This window comes from Misgurnus anguillicaudatus, chromosome 4 (genome assembly GCF_027580225.2).
Source record: "Misgurnus anguillicaudatus chromosome 4, ASM2758022v2, whole genome shotgun sequence".
In the NCBI taxonomy this organism is placed as follows: domain Eukaryota; kingdom Metazoa; phylum Chordata; class Actinopteri; order Cypriniformes; family Cobitidae; genus Misgurnus; species Misgurnus anguillicaudatus.
In genome coordinates this window covers 12,918,306-12,936,511 of record NC_073340.2, presented here as the reverse complement: position 1 = coordinate 12,936,511, position 18,206 = coordinate 12,918,306, and the positions used below count along the sequence as shown (strand labels likewise).

Here is an 18,206-nt window from a genome sequence, read left to right as displayed (position 1 = left end):
ACAGCCAACGTAATCAAATAGCCTGCCTGCGCATTTCGGCAACGGAAGTAGTGTTGTTCCCCAGTGGTTCTAACATACCAGGGGTCTGTTGAATGCTGCATTCTGATTGGCTGAGAAATGTTCTATGGGTGTTGATTATTTTTCTGTAAACCGCACACCTATCTTTTCAAATGTCTTAAAAATAGGCACCAGAGCAATGTTTGTGGTAACCGTGGTATAAGCGGAATAATTGACTCCGGTCCTTTGAATTATTTGTCGTGCCGCATTACCACCTTGGTGTGCATTATTTTCTTATAATTCAATGGCCCGTCGTCAATTATTCCTTACTTAGCAACTTAGAAAGTTTATTAAAACGGTTTGCCAGCAACAAAATGTCTGGTTGTTGCATTTGGTTGCACTAATAAAACATACTAATATACATATGATTCAATATTGATGGAACAGCATTACTTTAAACCACAGTCTCTCTGTAAATCCAGCGTCAACCTGTAGCTTGAATTTGCTTAATATTTTACCCACTTTACGTGATCTGGAACTTGATGGAAGGTTATGCAGTGACTGTGTTCTTTCACAAATGTAATAGCTGAGCTTACTAAAAAGATTAAGTAAACTTAACTTATTTAATTAAGTTTGTTAACCTTACTTAGTTTAACTAAGTAATCCCAACTTTTTTCTATGCAAACTCAAGTCAACTTGATTAAACTTAACAGATTAATTTAGTTCAACTTAAAATTTCAAGTATTTTCAAAAAGGATGACTGCACAGTAGGTGGCAGTAATGCTCCCAAGGAGTAAGTGGTGGCTTAACTGAGTGGTTAACTGAAGAAGACGACAACAGCACATGGTCGGATAAGAGCATGAGGAGGTAAGTTTGTGCTTATATATTATTTTTATTTTTTAATTGCTACGTTTTTATCGCAATATTACAATCACAGTTTGTAAACAGTAATATTTTGTCGGTAATAATAAAACTGATGCATGCTATTTGATCACAATTAGCAATCCAACAACTGCTAATCATGTATGTTTAAAGATAAACATTTTCGTTCAACAGACATAAGTAACTAATATGCAGAGGTAGATTGAGTAAAAATGTAATTATATAAAAAGTTAGTTAAAGTTAAGCCTTATAGTAATAACTGCTTGAGTAAAAGTATGCAATGGAAAAACTGCTTAAGTAGTGAGTTTATAATTCGTGTTGGTGTGGTTTATAATAATAAACTACATGAAAATGCTTAGAACTGCTTATAAAAGGTAAAATAGCACATTTAAAGTAGGTGCTTTCAAATTTGTTACTCAAGTCAATGTAATGCAGTAAGCATGTTTCCACCCACCTCTGGAGAAAAAACATTAATAACTTCATACCTTAAAATGCCAAGTTATGTTAAATAAGAGATGTGCTGTATAAAAAGTTTTAAGTTTATAGAGTGAATGCGTAAAATGTTGTTTTTACAATTGCTTTTTAGTATCTATCAATCAATATACTATGTTAATTGTATATTATTATTATTTAGCAGGAGCTTGTTTCTTTGAAGAGAGCGCATACCCTTCATGGAAAGTCAGGTAATTAACACACATTTTATTTAGGGCATGTCAAAACTTTTTAAATCTTGATATGTTGTTCTTTTGTTATCCTTCTTTCATATAGTAACGTTACTGTGGAGTACAACCAAGTCGCAAGCAAAAACCTCAAGCAAGAATTGTTCTCATCCCTTGCTAAACATTGTTTTTGAAGATTTTGAATGAAAGAAAAGTTTAAAAGCTCTCTTGAGTATCTAATAAGTATTTTTGTTTGTTTGTTTTAAATAGTTTAAGTCCATTTGCTAACTTTTAAGTAATCTGTTCTCACTGTTGATCTCAATGTTTTATGTATTATTTGTCAGAACATCACTGATGTCACTGCTCGGTGGACGGTAGTTCTCTGTGGTCTTGCTATCCTTCTTGCGGAAGACACTACAGACTTCCTGAAAACAAACATGGTTAGTATTCTTCTCCTTTAATCAATATGAGATGTCCTAATTTTTGTGTTAGCATTTAATTAGCATTATTAAAGAAATAATGTGTAAATAGAAGATAATTAAAGACACCAAGGCACATCCTTTTGTCCCACAATTCTATGCGTGAGCATGCTCAGGATTGGTCGAGCCTGGTTGAGTTCGATAAAATAAAATGGTGGGCAAGAAAGCAACTAAGCACACATTTAGTGTAAATAAAGTAATATTTTCACTTTTGGTTGCATTTCTAGCGAGAAATTTGTATTGTAGTTTTGAACTCTTTCCCCGCCATTGAGTTATTCAGTCAATTAAGAGAATCAATAACTTCTGATAAATGCTGTGAATAAATTAAAACATAATTTATTTGCCAGGTAAAGGTTTTATGCCAATTACATAACCAATTTAAAAATTATAAAGAAATCAAAACATCAAATATTCAAAGATCAGTCTGAGATGTATACCTGACAGTAGCGAAATACATCAACATGACACTATGGGTTTTGGTTTATCGCATTATGAGTGAACAAAGCTTAATACAGGTGTTAAAGGAATAGTCTACTCATTTTCAATATTGAGGTGTGTTATTGCCTTGACTGGGAGCTGTTGATGCATCCCTCTGTCATCTGTGTGCGTGCACGTGGGCGCTGGAGCGCGCTGCGACGCTTCGATGGCGTTTGGCTTGGCCCCATTCATTCGATGGTGCCATTTGGAGATAAAGTTAGAAGTGACCAAACACATCAACGTTTTTCCTATTTAAGACGAGTAGTTATACGAGCAAGTTTGGTGGTACAAAATAAAACGTAGCGCTTTTCTAAGCGGATTTAAAAGAGGAACTATATTTTATGGCCTAATAGCACTTTTGGGAGTTCTTCGACTAGCCTGAAAAGTCCGCTCCCCTTCTCACTCTTATAATGGGAGAGGGAGGGTGTTACTGCGCCGAGTCGAAGTACTCCCAAAAGTGCTATTGCGCCATACAATGTAGTTGCTCTTTTGAGTCCGCTTGGAGAAGCGCTGCGTTTTGTTTTGTACCACCAAACTTGCTCGTATAACTACTCGTCTTAAATAGGAAAAATGTTGATGTGTTTGGTCACTTCTAACTTTATCTCTAAATGGTACCACTGAATGAATGGGGCTAAGCTAAATGCTATCGAAGCGTCGCAGCGCGCTCCAGCACTTACGTGCACGCACACAGATGATAGAGGGATGTATCAACCATTCTTAGTTAAGGTAATAACATATTTTAATATTGAAAATGAGTAGACTATTCCTTTAACAGTGTGCAAACCGTTTTGAGCTGTCCACTTTCGACTACATTCAGATGTATTCAAAACAGATTAGAACCGCTTAAACACGCTGTAACCCGTATGCTGAAAATAAATTTGACAGGTACAGTTTAATAATACACAAAATTAAATCAAATGTCTTTTAATAACATATGATGTTATAGTTACAAATTATTAAACCAAATAGTGTGTTTGTGACATTTGAACGTCTTGTCTTAAAACTGAAAATAAACAGGTTTTCCTGTATTTGTTAAAAATAAGCTAATAAAATAGTTCAAATATATATTTAATGTTGCTTACCTTATGAGTAAAATAGCCACATAATAAGTGGGATAATGCACAGACAGCAGGTTGTTATCATGAGATAAGCCCCTTCAGTTTGATACAGGACCCTCTGCTTGACACAGGGTCCTGATCACACTGTTGGGGATTATTTCTGGAAAAACAACCTGCTGCCTATGCAATATACCTTACTTATAGAAGAGTTTTCTAACAAGATATTATTAATTAAATATGTTCCAAGGATGTTTTTGCACCACCAGGAAAGAAGCTTCTGCTGAAAGGTCCCAATTATTATTGGCAATTCCAACCGAAGCACTGTTACAAATTTAAGTGTCACTTCAAAAACTAGTAACATCACCTTGAACAGTTTACATTTTTAAATGACACATCCACTTTGCATTTGTATTATGAGAATGAATATTAATATTGCGTTTCTATCTTATTAGGACTGTGATGGTGACCCACCTCAACTATCAATAGGAATTCTCAGTCTGGTGCCGGAGGACAGGCATTTCTCCACATGGTTTACAGCAATTATTTGGTAGGGTGTCACAGCCATGGATGGACTTGAGAAAGTATCACATGCCATGTGTTTAGTTTTTGGACTGATCGTTGTTTTAAATATGGAGTACCTCTTCACAGTTTATTTTGAGTTGATTCACAGGGTTTTTCTTTCCCTGGGGCACAAATCACTAAAGTCAAAACTGCCATCACTACAAAACATACTAATGTGAAGTAGTGTGTTTTGTGTGAAACAAGTCTGTGTTACTGTAGATCTGTTGCATTTTGGGGTTTTTATTTTTCGTCAACCTGGATACAAGTTCCAGAAAATCTCAACTTTAATTGCTGCAAAACTTTGATGTTTTAGTTAAGCTGTATTTTGCGTGTTTCTGATGGCAGAAACAAGATTGTTACTGTAGGTCTGTTGATGCAATTTGTGATTTTTTATCAGTCACATGACAACCTGGATACAAAACCAAAACTGCAGTCACTAACAAAAATAGTTTTGAATTTGTTTGTCAAGGTGTGTTCATTGTGTTTGTAATAACAGAAACAAGACTGTCTTAGGTCTATTGTTGCATTTTGGGTATCCAGATTGATGGGTGACTGAACACAAACCCCTTTCTTGTGTGTGTGTGTGTGTGTGTGTGCGCGCGTGCGTGTGACAAAAATGTTTTACTTTGTACACTGTTAACATGTTTAAAATAAACGTTTTAACCTCATTTTGTTGCTTTTTGGCTTTACTCATTTTTGTTAGTTCAACTTACTTACAAATATAAGGCAATCAGTTTCCTTATATTTACAAGTAAAGTGAACAATAAAAAGAAGTTATCTCAACTAATGATTTTAAGTAAAGAGTACTTAACTTTACTTGATTAATAAGTTTAGTCTACTTGTACTGTTAAGTTTTGACAACTTAAAATCAATACTCTACCTTACTTGATGAATAAGTTCAGGCTACAAATAATATAAAGTTTTGCCAACTTAAAGGCGGAGTCCACGATGTTTGAAAAACGCGTTGGAAAAGGAGACGGGCCGACTACCAAAACACACTTATAGCCAATCAAATCAAATCAAATGCCGGGTTGCGTATGTGTGGGGCGGGTCTATCAACAGAAGGTCCAGATTCTATTGGGGCAGGGGCGTGTTTGTTTAGGTGATTTCAAATATCAACATTTGGCTTTCAAACATCATGGACTCCGCCTTTAAAAGCAATACACTAACTTACTTAAAATTATGAGGCAATCAGTTTCCTCACTTTTTTAAGTAAACTCAACTTATTACATTTTACAGTGTACATATAAACTCACGCCTCCTCTTTCCGAAAAGTTTTAGAAAGTTTCTTTCGAGCATGGGTACCCGTTACGCATCAAATGTTTGTGTTTTCTTGGCAATCAGCGCGTAAGTGCATATAATGTAAACTTCACGAACATGTAATGAATTATAAATTATAGTGGGATAATGTTTTGTGTGTGTTGCTTGCTCGTGACTCACTCCTCCTGCTGGACGCCTCCGGAATTTTGTGCTTTTCTGGAAACAAATGCTGTTCTGTCTTTTATAAATCTGATAAAACTAAAGACTCATTGGAGATATGAAGGATTTAATACTACTCTATAGGTACTCAAGATTAACCTGAGATGAGCAGAAACAGTGTGTGTCATGGGAGCTTTAAATGTCCTAATATAACTAAGGCCTAGTTCTGGATTAATCTAAACCCGGTCCGTCTTGAGGTTTCCTCAAAGGTGATATGTTTAATTTTCTCACCACTTACCATCAAACAGAGTTAAAAGAAATATTTTCTATTTGTCAACAAGGACAAACAAAATACTCAGACAGGCAGGTAGCCCTTAAACGCGTATCCGGTCCAGTTGGGCTGCTAAAAACAGAACTTTAATAGCTTCCCTGTCTGTTACCAATGTTTATCCAGTAAAAATGCAGATCTTACATATCAGGCGTATATTGTTGCCATTATGATGATGTCATCTAATAATTACTAATAATTTTGCCCCGGTGCTGTAAGTCACAACACAATATTCAGTGCTAACACACACAGCTGATGTTAAATGATCACAGATGGATGGAAATAAAGTTTTGAATGCTTTAATGTGTGCTGAGTAGAGTGGGTGTGGCCTCATTAACATTAAAGAGAGATCAAAGCAGAGTCGGTAACTGACAGTGCAGCCCTCTATTGTTTCCCCATCACTTTACTGATGGATTGAAATCCTGCGCCTGTTCCTGCTGACTGTAGGTCAGTTAAGTCCTGTTCAGTTTGTATAGACCAGAAACCGTCAGTGGTGGCCGGTGCCTCCTCTACCCAGGAGGCAAGAACTATGTGTTTGGTGCGTCATGGGAACCTATGTGCATACGTGCTTGCTGCATACGCGTCTAAAAGTTCATGATAAAAGAGATGCTCACGTTTCGCAAGACACATAACACCAAACTCTAATTACAGATTAATCAAGTATCTGGCAAACGCAAACGGCTCTTTCATTTTAAACCCGTACAAAGCATCTGTAGCAGGCACTTATTTTGACATGATGGTTATTTACCAAAACATCGTCATGTGTGTACATGACGATGTTTTGGTAAATAATCAACAAAATCTTAAGGCAACTTGTGGTTTAGTCACAATATATTTTATTTATTTAACCCCAAGCGAAAATAGTTCCAAAAACAAAAATCGAAAGAAAAACATGTAAAAATCAAAATTACATCCTAACCCAGCAGGCATATTACCGACCTTTAACGTTGAAATATGGTTGAAATAATGTCAGTTCTTGTGTCAACGTTAAAAACGATGTTGATACAACAGTCAATGCTAAACGGTTGCAAAAGGTTAATAAAAGGATTAAAAATCAACATTGAAATTTGGTTGAAATAATGTCAGTTGTTTGTTCAACGTTGATTTAATTTGCAAAATCAAAAGGTAATTCAGCGTTGATTCAACCTTGTCCTTGACGTTGATACAACGGTGAATCAACGTTGAAATGCCTGCCGGGAACCCAAACCCCCAAGCGAAAATAGTTTAAAAATCAGAAGAAAAACATGCAGAAATCAATAAATAAAATTACATCCTAACCCAGCAGGCATATTACCGACCTTCAACGTTGAAATATGGTTGAAATAATGTCAGTTCTTGTTTCAATGTTGAAACAATGTCGATACAACAGTTAATGCTAAACGGTTGCAAAAGGTTAAAGGCTTAAAGTCAACGTTGAAATTTGGTTGAAACAATGTCAGTTGTTTGTTCAACGTTGATTTAATTTGCAAAATCAAAAGGTAATTCAGCGTTGATTCAACCTTGTCCTTGACGTTGATTCAGCGGTGAATCAACGTTGAAATGCCTGCCGGGAACTCAAACCCCAAGCAAAAATAGTTTAAAAATCGGAAGAAAAACATGCAGAAATCAATACATAAAATTACATCCTACCCCAGCAGGCATATTACCGGCCTTCAACGTTGAAATATGGTTGAAATAATGTCAGTTCTTGTTTCAATGTTGAAACAATGTCGATACAACAGTTAATGCTAAACGGTTGCAAAAGGTTAATAAAAGGCTTAAAGTCAACGTTGAAATTTGGTTGAAATAATGTCAGTTTTTTGTTCAACGTTGATTTAATGTGCAAAATCAAAAGGTAATTCAGCGTTGATTCAACCTTGTCCTTGACGTTGATTCAACGGTGAATCAACGTTGAAATGCCTGCGGGGAACCCAAACCCCAAGCAAAAATAGTTAAAAAATCAGAAGAAAAACATGCAGAAATCAATACATAAAATTACATCTTACCCCAGCAGGCATATTACCGGCCTTCAATGTTAAAATATGGTTGAAATAATGTCAGTTCTTGTTTCAATGTTGAAACAATGTCGATACAACAGTTAATGCTAAACGGTTGCAAAAGGTTAATAAAAGGTTTAAAAATCAACGTTGAAATTTGGTTGAAATAATGTCAGTTTTTTGTTCAACGTTGATTTAATTTGCAAAATCAAAAGGTAATTCAAAGTTGATTCAACCTTGTCCTTGACGTTGATTCAACAGTGAATCAATGTTGAAATGCCTGCCGGGAACCCAAACCCCCAAGCGAAAATAGTTTAAAAATCAGAAGAAAAACATGCAGAAATCAAAACATAAAATTACATCCTAACCCAGCAGGCATATTACCGACCTTCAAAGTTGAAATATGGTTGAAATAATGCCAGATCTTGTTTCAACGTTAAAAACAACGTTGATACAACAGTTAATGCTAAACGGTTGCAAAATGTTAATAAAGGCTTAAAAATCAATGAAATTGGAAATTTGGTTGAAATAATGTCAGTTTTTTGTTCAACATTGATTTAAATTGCAAAATCAAAAAGTAATTCAACGTTGATTCAACCTTGTCCTTGACGTTGATTCAGCAGTGAATACACGTTGAAATGCCTGCCGGGAACCCAAACCCCCAAGCGAAAATAGTTTAAAAATCAGAAGAAAAACATGCAGAAATCAAAACATAAAATTACATCCTTACCCAGCAGGCATATTACCGATCTTCAAAGTTGAAATATGGTTGAAATAATGTCAGATCTTGTTTCAACGTTAAAAACAACATTGATACAACAGTTAATGCTAAACGGTTGCAAAAGGTTAATGAAGGCTTAAAAATCAACGTTGACATATGGTTAAAATAATGTCAGTTCTTGTTTCAACGTTAAAAACAACGTTGATACAACAGTTAATGCTAAACGGTTGCAAAATGTTAATAAAGGCTTAAAAATCTACGAAATTGGAAATTTGGTTGAAATAATGTCAGTTTTTTGTTTAACATTGATTTAAATTGCAAAATCAAAAAGTAATTCAACGTTGATTCAACCTTGTCCTTGACGTTGATTCAACAGTGATCAAACGTTGAAATGCCTGCTGGGAACCCAAACGCCAAGCGACAATGATTTAATAATAGAAAATTAGAAGGAAAAACAATACATAAAATGACACGAAAAAGTCACGAGCCGCCACTGGAAACCGTATAGATGCTGCCAATGAACATAAAAGTATTTTGATACTTGAGTCAAATTAAAAAGTCATTTCAAGTTCACACAGGTGCCCTATAAAAGAAAAAGCATCACATGTTATTGAACATACACTATCTAAGACTTTAGTGACATTCATACATTATGCGGTTAGCATCTCTATCCAAGTTCTGAGCCACAGTAAACGCCAGATCATGAAATACCTATGAGAGCTTTTACATCTGAGTAGAAGAACCCATAACAAACACGAAGCTTTCCAAACACTCTGATACGCCGCAAGGATTACACATCACAGCACAGACCCCATGGACATGTGACTTTTAAATGCTAAGTAATCTCTCGACAAATCTCTGTGCTTTGATGGTACGATCAAGTCAGTCTCTCAAAACGGAGAGGCTCAATAATGGGGATGTAGTGTCACTTAACCCATGTCATTTTAAGAGGCATCATTGGCGCCAGACTCCGCATTGCCACGATAAACAGAGAATAAAGGTTTAACTGCAGCGGGAGCCGGGATGGAGAGTCGACCGCAGCTCTGAGCACTCGGTGTTTAACTGGTGCTACATAGCACACACACACAGAGAGAAAGCTGCTGGCAGACGCTGACCACTCCACCATCAGACCAAACGTTGTCTTTGACTCCATATAACAACAAACTGTAGACCATCGTAGTCACTGTCATACAGGAGTCATGTGTGATGATAAAATGACTCTATAGGCTTACTATAGCTTCACTTTAAATCCACCCTAAGTGGCTTACAGCGATAGAAGCATCTGCTTATTAAATACTCACTACATTGTTAAATTACTATGAATTGTGCAATAATGCAAACCACAGGAATCATATGAAACGTTTAGGGAATGTAGGGTTAATGCTGATGTGCTTCATATACGCTGGGTGTCTGTGGTAAATACGGGGGAATAACTAGTTGGTGACATACAACTAAATCCTGTTCTGGTGAGCAAGAAAAAACAGCGAGGCGAACGGGCAGCCACAGAGGCCTGGCGAACACACAGCACTTCTGTTTGGTCTCGGAGCGCAAGCAGTGAAATAGACGCCGCGGTTTCTGTCGCGCACTCGGCCCTCGCTGAGGCTTTTATGAGAGCTGATAGTCAAATTCTCATTTAAAAATCTGCGTTTAACCTCAGTCCAGCAGGCGCTTGTACCGCAGAGCTTCGAACCCCTATCATCTTATTTCTCTTTAAGTAGAGGCCGGACTGATGAATTCTTGGGGCCGCTGGCCAGGCATCGCCGCGTCGCACCGACTCAGTGCTGAGAACTAACAGGACCTGAAGGCTGGAGGGAGGAACCTTCACTCAACAAATTACATTCGCAGCTTTTGTACGATACGACAAGACTGTAAATAACAGAGAGCTGAAACACATCTACGTAGTGAGACAGGCATTAGTGCCACTAGAGGCATTACATCTACTGTTTATGAAGTTAAAGTCAGTAAACTCAGACAGGGTGATCAATTCTCGGGTATTATACAGTAAGTAGTTAATTTTGCACTAATTATTTATATACTGCCTGTCTACATATACCTACCACAAGTAAATAACGGCACAGGAAATATTGACTTATTGTGGCATTAGTTAAGCTTATTAATATGTTTAGTATGTAAAACATTATATTTAATATTGATGATAATGACTCACAGATGACTGAACTGATGTCAGGTCAGACATCAGACTGATAACTGTTGAGAAATAAACATTTTTCCACATAAATACCTAATTTTTCCAACATAAAAAATGCAGCATGGACACTCTAAAAATAGCTGGGTTATTTTTAAGCCATGTTGGGTGAATATTGGACAGAACACATCGCTGGGTTAAAAGTGATCCAGTGCTGGGTTGTTTAAACCCAACTGCTGGCTTATTATAACCAATGGTTGCATAACAACAGCCCAACATTGGGTCATTTTTAACCAGTGGTTGCCAGTGACTTCTTTTTCGAAGGCGCACGATGCGAAACTCGTCACAAAATGTGTTTAGCCCGCCGTGTGTGGCTCGTCATTTCAAAATATGTGTTCTGCGCATCATGAAAACTTATGTGTCATGTCAAAATACGCGCCTGCTGCAGATGCTTCAAAGGAGATTATGATAAAAGAAATGCTCATGTGAGTGTCTCTTTCGCATGTGCAGCAGACGCGTATTTTGACATGACACATAAGATTACATGACGCGCATATTTTGAAATGACGAGCCACACATGACGGCTGCGTCATTTTGACATGAAGCATGATGCACATGGTTCACATGACGCAACAAACACATTTTTTGAATTTGCACCCCTCGGAAGAGAAATCGGCGGCACCTACCAGAGTTGCCAAGTCCGCTTATAATACGCGACTTTGGGCTTCTTATTTTGGCAAGTCGCGTAAAAAAATCACGGTTGCATTTTTATGGGGGGTTTATTAAAAAAAAGGGTGCTTAGGAAAATCTGTTTTCTTTAGATTTATGGTTGCCGTTTTCTCAATATCCAATGCATTGATTGACACTGTCACGGCTAATATAAGTGCTTTGGCGTAATTCGTAAAAACATCCCACAAAATCCGAGCGAACTCCGCAAAATTGTAATTTAAACTAACATTGGCCTGTTATGATAGACAAGAGGAGACAGCTGAGGAGATGATGGACAGTGTAATGTATGGACTTGTTTTGTAAGGTTTTTGCAATGTTTTGTGATGTATGAATGCATATGTAATGTATACAACAAGTAGTCTTATACTAATACTAAAAGTAGATACATATGGTTCAAATTTATTGTATTAAGATAAAAATGTTACAGCTCCCATTAATGTTTTTTCCTCCTTGTTTATCCCTCTTTTTCCATCTCTCTATTTCTATCACAACCTCGCAGGTGATCAGAGATACAGTATATGGATAGTTAGAAGATTTTGCTAAATAACTTTCTTTAATAATATCCTTTTCTAATAAAGGAGAGGTTTTAGTTGAATATGTTGCAGGCTCATTTATTGATAATAAATAATAAATTATAATGCTGAAACTAAATACTATTATAATATTGGGCTTGTTTTTCAAGCTGGAGTTGCTTATTTGTGTTGCGGGAGTTGGCGGCTATGACACCTGTTTTTAATCCAGCATGTGTTATGTCCAAAATTTACCTGTTATGGGTTAAAAATAACTCAGTCATTTATAAAACAATTTGGTTTTGCAAATCAAGTCACTATTTTAAGTTTTGAACGGCAATAAATTGACATAACTTAAAAAATTAAGTTAAACAATTTCAACTTGTTTTTATAAATTAAAGTAACATTAAAAAAAAATTTCACAATGTACTTTGCACTAAGTAATTAAGCTTAAGTGATATATTGCATATTGAAAAGCATAATTTATTAGTTGATTTTAATAAAAGTACGTATTATTATTATTTTCTATTCATGTGCTTTATGTCATCTGCTGAAATGCCTCAATATCTGTAAGATATTTTGAGAAATGTTTGTAACCAAACAATTCATGAGCCCCCATTCACTACCATAGTACTATTTTCTCCTACAATGAAAGTGAATGGGGCTCATGATTGGTTTGGTTACAAACATTGCTCAAAATATCTTTCTTTGTGTTCATCAGAACAAAGAAATTTATACAGGTTTGTAACAACATGAGAGTGAGAGGAGGATTTAATTTTAATACGCTTTGTCTCATCCGTTTCACCCATTACAAAGTCTCCAGGAACATTACTGTCAAACCTTCAAAACACATTTTGTACTACAAAAAATAAAATAAAATAAAATAAATTTGGAAGGAACTACTTTTGAATGACTGTAAATAGAGAAAGGTGGTTTGTGTAAAATAATCCAGTTAACCAGCCAGGACAAACTGTTTATGGTAACCAGCTAAACCTTAATTCCATTTAAAAAGAAAGTATATATATGAGTCAGGGTTAGGTGTATTGAACTGTAAAGGCAAACAAACAATTAAACATGAAAACTATTTAAATTACACAAAAACATAACACAATATTGGGGAAATAAACCGCATAGAAGAAAATAATAAAGCGTAAAAAGAAATGACAATGAAAAGTGAAAAAATACAAAACAATAAAAAATATATATTAAAAAATAAAGGTATTTGTAAATATAGTTGCAAGTATAAACATTCCAGCAAAAGTGTGTTTGCTCCTTTCAGACAAGATTTAAAGGCCACAGGTATAAACTACACGCATGATGGCAAAAGAAGGACCATACTATAGTTTTCTACAGTACTCTTGTGACATGCTATATTACTGGTTATAGTGGCACGATGGCCAGACCATATCTTCAAATGTCTGCCCTGGAGCCGTGCCTGATAAACCCCTTCATTACAAGAGCCAGACTGCCAAACTTATATTTTTCTATATACCCTGCCTTTCAGAAATAATAAAATGCTTGGGTGGGATGCCATCAATTTCTTTTTTCTCCCTGAGTTTATGCGGCATGCGTTTGCAAGTCAAGCAGCGTGTGCCGTTCTTCTTTTTTTCTTCTTCTTCGGGACGATCGCAAACATCTTTCAAATACTAACTTTTTCTGTATGGACATAAATTACACAGGAAGAGGGACACTCAGCATATAGTTTAGGAAACCAAAAACTAGCCAAAAAACGGCTCCAAATATATATACAGTTCACAAAAATAGTGGCTATGTCTGCAAGTCCCAGGATTTCGGGCCAGCAAACGGGTGTCGCTCGTATGAAAAGCGACCTTTTAGACTACACCATCCACGTGTAATTAATGCAATGAAAACAGTCTTCATCTTGACACTGAGCGCTTGATATTTGAGTTGCAGATGCATTCGCCGCCATATTCAGAGCGTTTAACATGACCACAAACCACAGAGGCCTAAACTGGCGGCTTGGAAGATGTTGAACATCAACCAGCAGACTGAAGGTAAAAACTGTCTGTGTGTTTGTGTGTGTGATTTTAAAGAGACACTTACACACCCTGACACTTTACATTGGCTCCAGGACGTGCAGTTTGATACTTTGAAACGCTCTCATCTGACGGTTAATTATAGAATTTGAAATATCCACGAAGCGTAGGTAGGTGCCCATAATAACATATACGCCAGCTTGTAATTATTGACTTTATTTACTTTTCGGATGTTTGTTTGAAATAATGCAGCGCTGGGATGACGATCTGAAGATCAAAGACCTTCAAACATTATTAGGGTGCCCTCATCAGCCACGGATAATCGCTTCATGTGTAATTACTTTGCCAAACCCATCCTATTCTTGTATTTTCTTGCTCTTGGCATTTTTAATAGCATGATTCAGACGTTCGTGTGTCCCCTAAGGGCCGTATAATGCCAGACAAAAAGACAACAGATCTTCCACAGAGGTCATTCTTCGGTGTTTTCAGGCATATCGTGTTATGTAAATGTGTCAGCTCGTGCCATGTTCAAACATGTTTAGGATTAAAGTGTCTTTCGTTACCTGCCTGAATCAAAGAGAAAATGATTTATACCTGTCGACAATTAACATTTAGCCAGCTAACAACAAAGCTCATTTCATTTCAAAGGCTTTAATAGCAGAGATTTAAGAGTCTTGTGCCATCTAATGGCCAAGCCTTTGGCTACAAGAGCTCATAAAACAGTCGTGTAATTCTCAACAAAAGGACACTTATGCCACCTAGTGTACAAGATAAGAACATCAAGTGCTTTGAGATATGTGAGGAAGCTTTCAACCAAATCATGACGTCATTTTCCATCTTTTTCACGGACAAAGCATTCACATGGCTTTTGTTTTATGAGGATTTTATGTAAATGAAATTAACCGTTTGAATAAATTACTCGATGCCAGTCGTTTGTTAGATTACATAATATTTTATCCACAGGCAGAAGATATTTCATTGGTTGTTTAGAGGGCACCGTTTGATCTGATGAAACTCATTTGACAGGAAATTGAAGAGAGGATTGTTGGTTAAGGTGACAGCTGGTAGCAGAGGCAATTTCAAAGAAGCCTTTCAAGTGTGAGGAAATTGTTTTTGTCTCCTTCTCTCGTGACCTTTGAGCATCCTAGATTTTGATGTTTCGGGATATAAACCCCATGAAATCCCCTGTTCTTTTTAGCACACCATTCTACCCAGTTCACCGAACAGATAAACAATGGTTGAGTTTGTCTTTTAGTCTATCAGACTTTGCTTAAAGAATGTGCCGTTTTGGGTGGGTCCTTTAAAATGCAAATGAGAAGATCTCTGCACTAAATGGCAGTGCTGTGGTTGGATATTGCAGATTAAGGGGCATGATCCTTTTCTGACATCACAGGGGGAGCCAAATTTCAATGATCTATTTTTTCACATGCTTGGAAAGAATGGTTTACCAAAACTAAGTTACTGGGTTGATCTATTTCACATTTTCTAGGTTGATAGAAGCACTGGGGACGCAATCATAGCATTTAAACATGAAAAAAGTCAGATTTCCATGATATGTCCCCTTTAATATAAACGAGCCTTAAAGGTGCAGTGTGTACATTTTTGCGTCATCTATTGGTGAGGTTGTGAATTGCAACCAATGGCTCAGTCCACTGCTTACCTCTTGCTTTTGAAACACATAGAGAAGCTACAGTAGCCACCACCGGACAAACATGTCATCGTTGGAGACAACTTAGTAAAAAAGTTTGTCTGTTAAGGGCTTCTGTAGAAACACGGCTGCACAAAATGGTGGCCTCCATGTAAGGGGACCCTCTGTGTATGTAGATAAAACATCTCATTCTAATGCAAAAAACACATAACCGTTCATTATAAAAAGGTCTTTATACACCCCTAATAATATAGTTTTGTATATTATTTTGCATTTCTGTCAAGAGATCCTTCTAAAAATTACACACTGCACCTTTAATATGATAACGCACACCCTTGCAACAAATCACCTTAATGCATTTTTTTGAACGTTATTATGCACAATTGTCTGACTAGTAGCTAAAATTAACTCTGCTGCTCTCTATCTCTCATCTCTGCAATGTCTAATGACCCCACGCCTTCTCTTGGTTTTAAGTGAGATGTGTTAAGTGTGTCATGCGGGGCTGCATGGAGACCCATCGGTAGATTAACTGAGTACATGGTGGCATAAAACCATTGACGTGTCATGCAAACGATCGCCCTTTCTGGGTTTTTTTTTTTTAGGGTGCCATGTGCAAAATCTCGCCCATGCCAAAATCCATTGCACTGCAAAACATGACTCTCTTACTTGGTATTTTTGTCTTGTTTTCAGTACAAATATCTAAAAATTCTTAAATCAAGATGTTGAGCAAATTACTTAAAAATATATATACAATTTAGGTGAATTTGTGAATAAAACAAGGCAAAAAATCTGCCAATGTGGTAAGCAAATTTTTCTCGCATTTTTCTCCAATTAAGTGTTTAATAAAAAAGTTTTTTTGCTTACGCCATTGGCAGAATTTTTTGCTTGTTTTAGGCACAAATTTACTCAAATTTGATACTTTTTGTCTAAAAAGTAGACATATTTTCTCAGGTTATTTTGCTCATCAAGAAAATGCATCGCGATTTAAGAATTTTTAGATATTTATACTAAAAACAAGACAAAAATACTAAGAAAGTAATTTTTTTTTGCAGTGTGCACACTTGTGGGCTTACCTTTCAACCTGAACTAATAATAATAAGAAACTCCAAATTTGGAGGTCAAACATGCACGAGTACCTGTAAAAAAAATGCTCGCACTGTTTTAAAAACTGGTTACATTAACTGGTCGCAGTCTAGAGCCCTAGGTGCCACCCTATTGGCTGGTGCCCCAGTTCGCACTCACCTTATCCCGTCTATGGATAATCCGGCCCTGAGTAAACGAACAGCTAAACTGCATAATAACTTTTCAAATTTCATTGAAAATGTTGTGTAAACGTCCCCTTAGAGACATGTTTTCAGTATAGGCTACTGCAACTGTATTCTGAGCTTTATTTTGAAATTTCAAATGATTTGTGTTTTATTCTGGTGTAATTCATTTCAGATATACATGCAATACCCCTATACATTCAATAAAATAAAAAAATATTGACTTTACTAACATAACACAACACAACACAACACATAAATAGGAAAATGTTTGCGTTATTTGGTCACTTATTGGGAGCAGTATGCTAGCTGGAGCTATTCACTTCTGTCTTTGTGCTAAGCTAAGCTAGCGGAGGCGGCGTCAGACCGAGTTACAGCACGCACGGAGATGAGAAAGGTATGTATGGGACTTATCTAACTCTGGGGGATACGGTGAATAAGCTAAATTCCCAAAATCTGGGCATGTTCCTTTAAAAGTGACAAGCTTGTCAAGTATGCAACACATATTTGAAATGTGACCTTTGCATTTAACCCATCCCAGTGAGTAGTAAACACACGCACTGCAAGTTGTGAACACACACACACACACACACCTGGAGCAGTGGACAGCTATCCCAGTGCCTGGGGAGCAATAAGGGTGAGGTGCCTTTGCTCACCAACATTAAAATTAGTGCTGGGCAAAGATTAATCGCAATTAATCGCATACAAAATAAAAGTGATTTTTTTTTGCATAATATATGTGCGTGTACTGTGTCTAATTATTGTGCATCTTTAACCACACACACATTCATATATTCATTTCAGAATTGTTTTACTGATATATAATTTTTTTAAATATATTTTTAATATAGAATATATACAAATATAAATAAATATATATAAACATGTAAATGTTTCTTAAATACATACATGAATGTGTGTGTATTTATTTATACATAATAATTACACAAAGCACATACTCATATATTATGCCAAAAATCATTTTTATTTTGTATGCGATTAATCACGATTAATCTTTGCCCAGCATAATTAAAATTCAATGTTAATTTTCCACAGAAACACATACAAAACTTTTTTGACATGAATTCTCAGTACTGTGTAGACAAAAACAAAAAAATGTGCTGAACATGGTTCATGTAAGTAAACACTGACCACCTGAACGGTGACTTCACAAAATTATAATTTACAACAAAATAACATTATAAATATAATAGCTTTAACCTCATTTGACATTTTGACCTTTTATTCACAAATATTTAAGTAGTTAAAGTTCTTATTCAGTGATAAAGCTTGAATAATCAAAATATTCAGGCACAAAGGATTATGGGTATTCCTCACAACATGTACTGATCATT

At 36.2% G+C, this 18,206-nt stretch overlaps 1 long non-coding RNA gene across 2 annotated transcripts; it reads left to right on the top strand.

Moving 5' to 3' along the window:
- The first annotated feature begins 585 nt into the window (after window positions 1-585).
- On the top strand, window positions 586-4,769 carry LOC141363699 (uncharacterized). 2 transcript variants are annotated; one of them, XR_012369217.1, is made up of 5 exons: window positions 586-864; window positions 1,514-1,562; window positions 1,648-1,770; window positions 1,883-1,978; window positions 4,005-4,769. It is a non-coding gene; the product is annotated as an uncharacterized lncRNA (long non-coding RNA). The 2 variants fall into 2 exon arrangements; XR_012369216.1 differs by having other exon boundaries at window positions 588-864; window positions 1,648-1,781; window positions 4,005-4,768.
- Window positions 4,770-18,206: the final 13,437 nt, after the last annotated feature.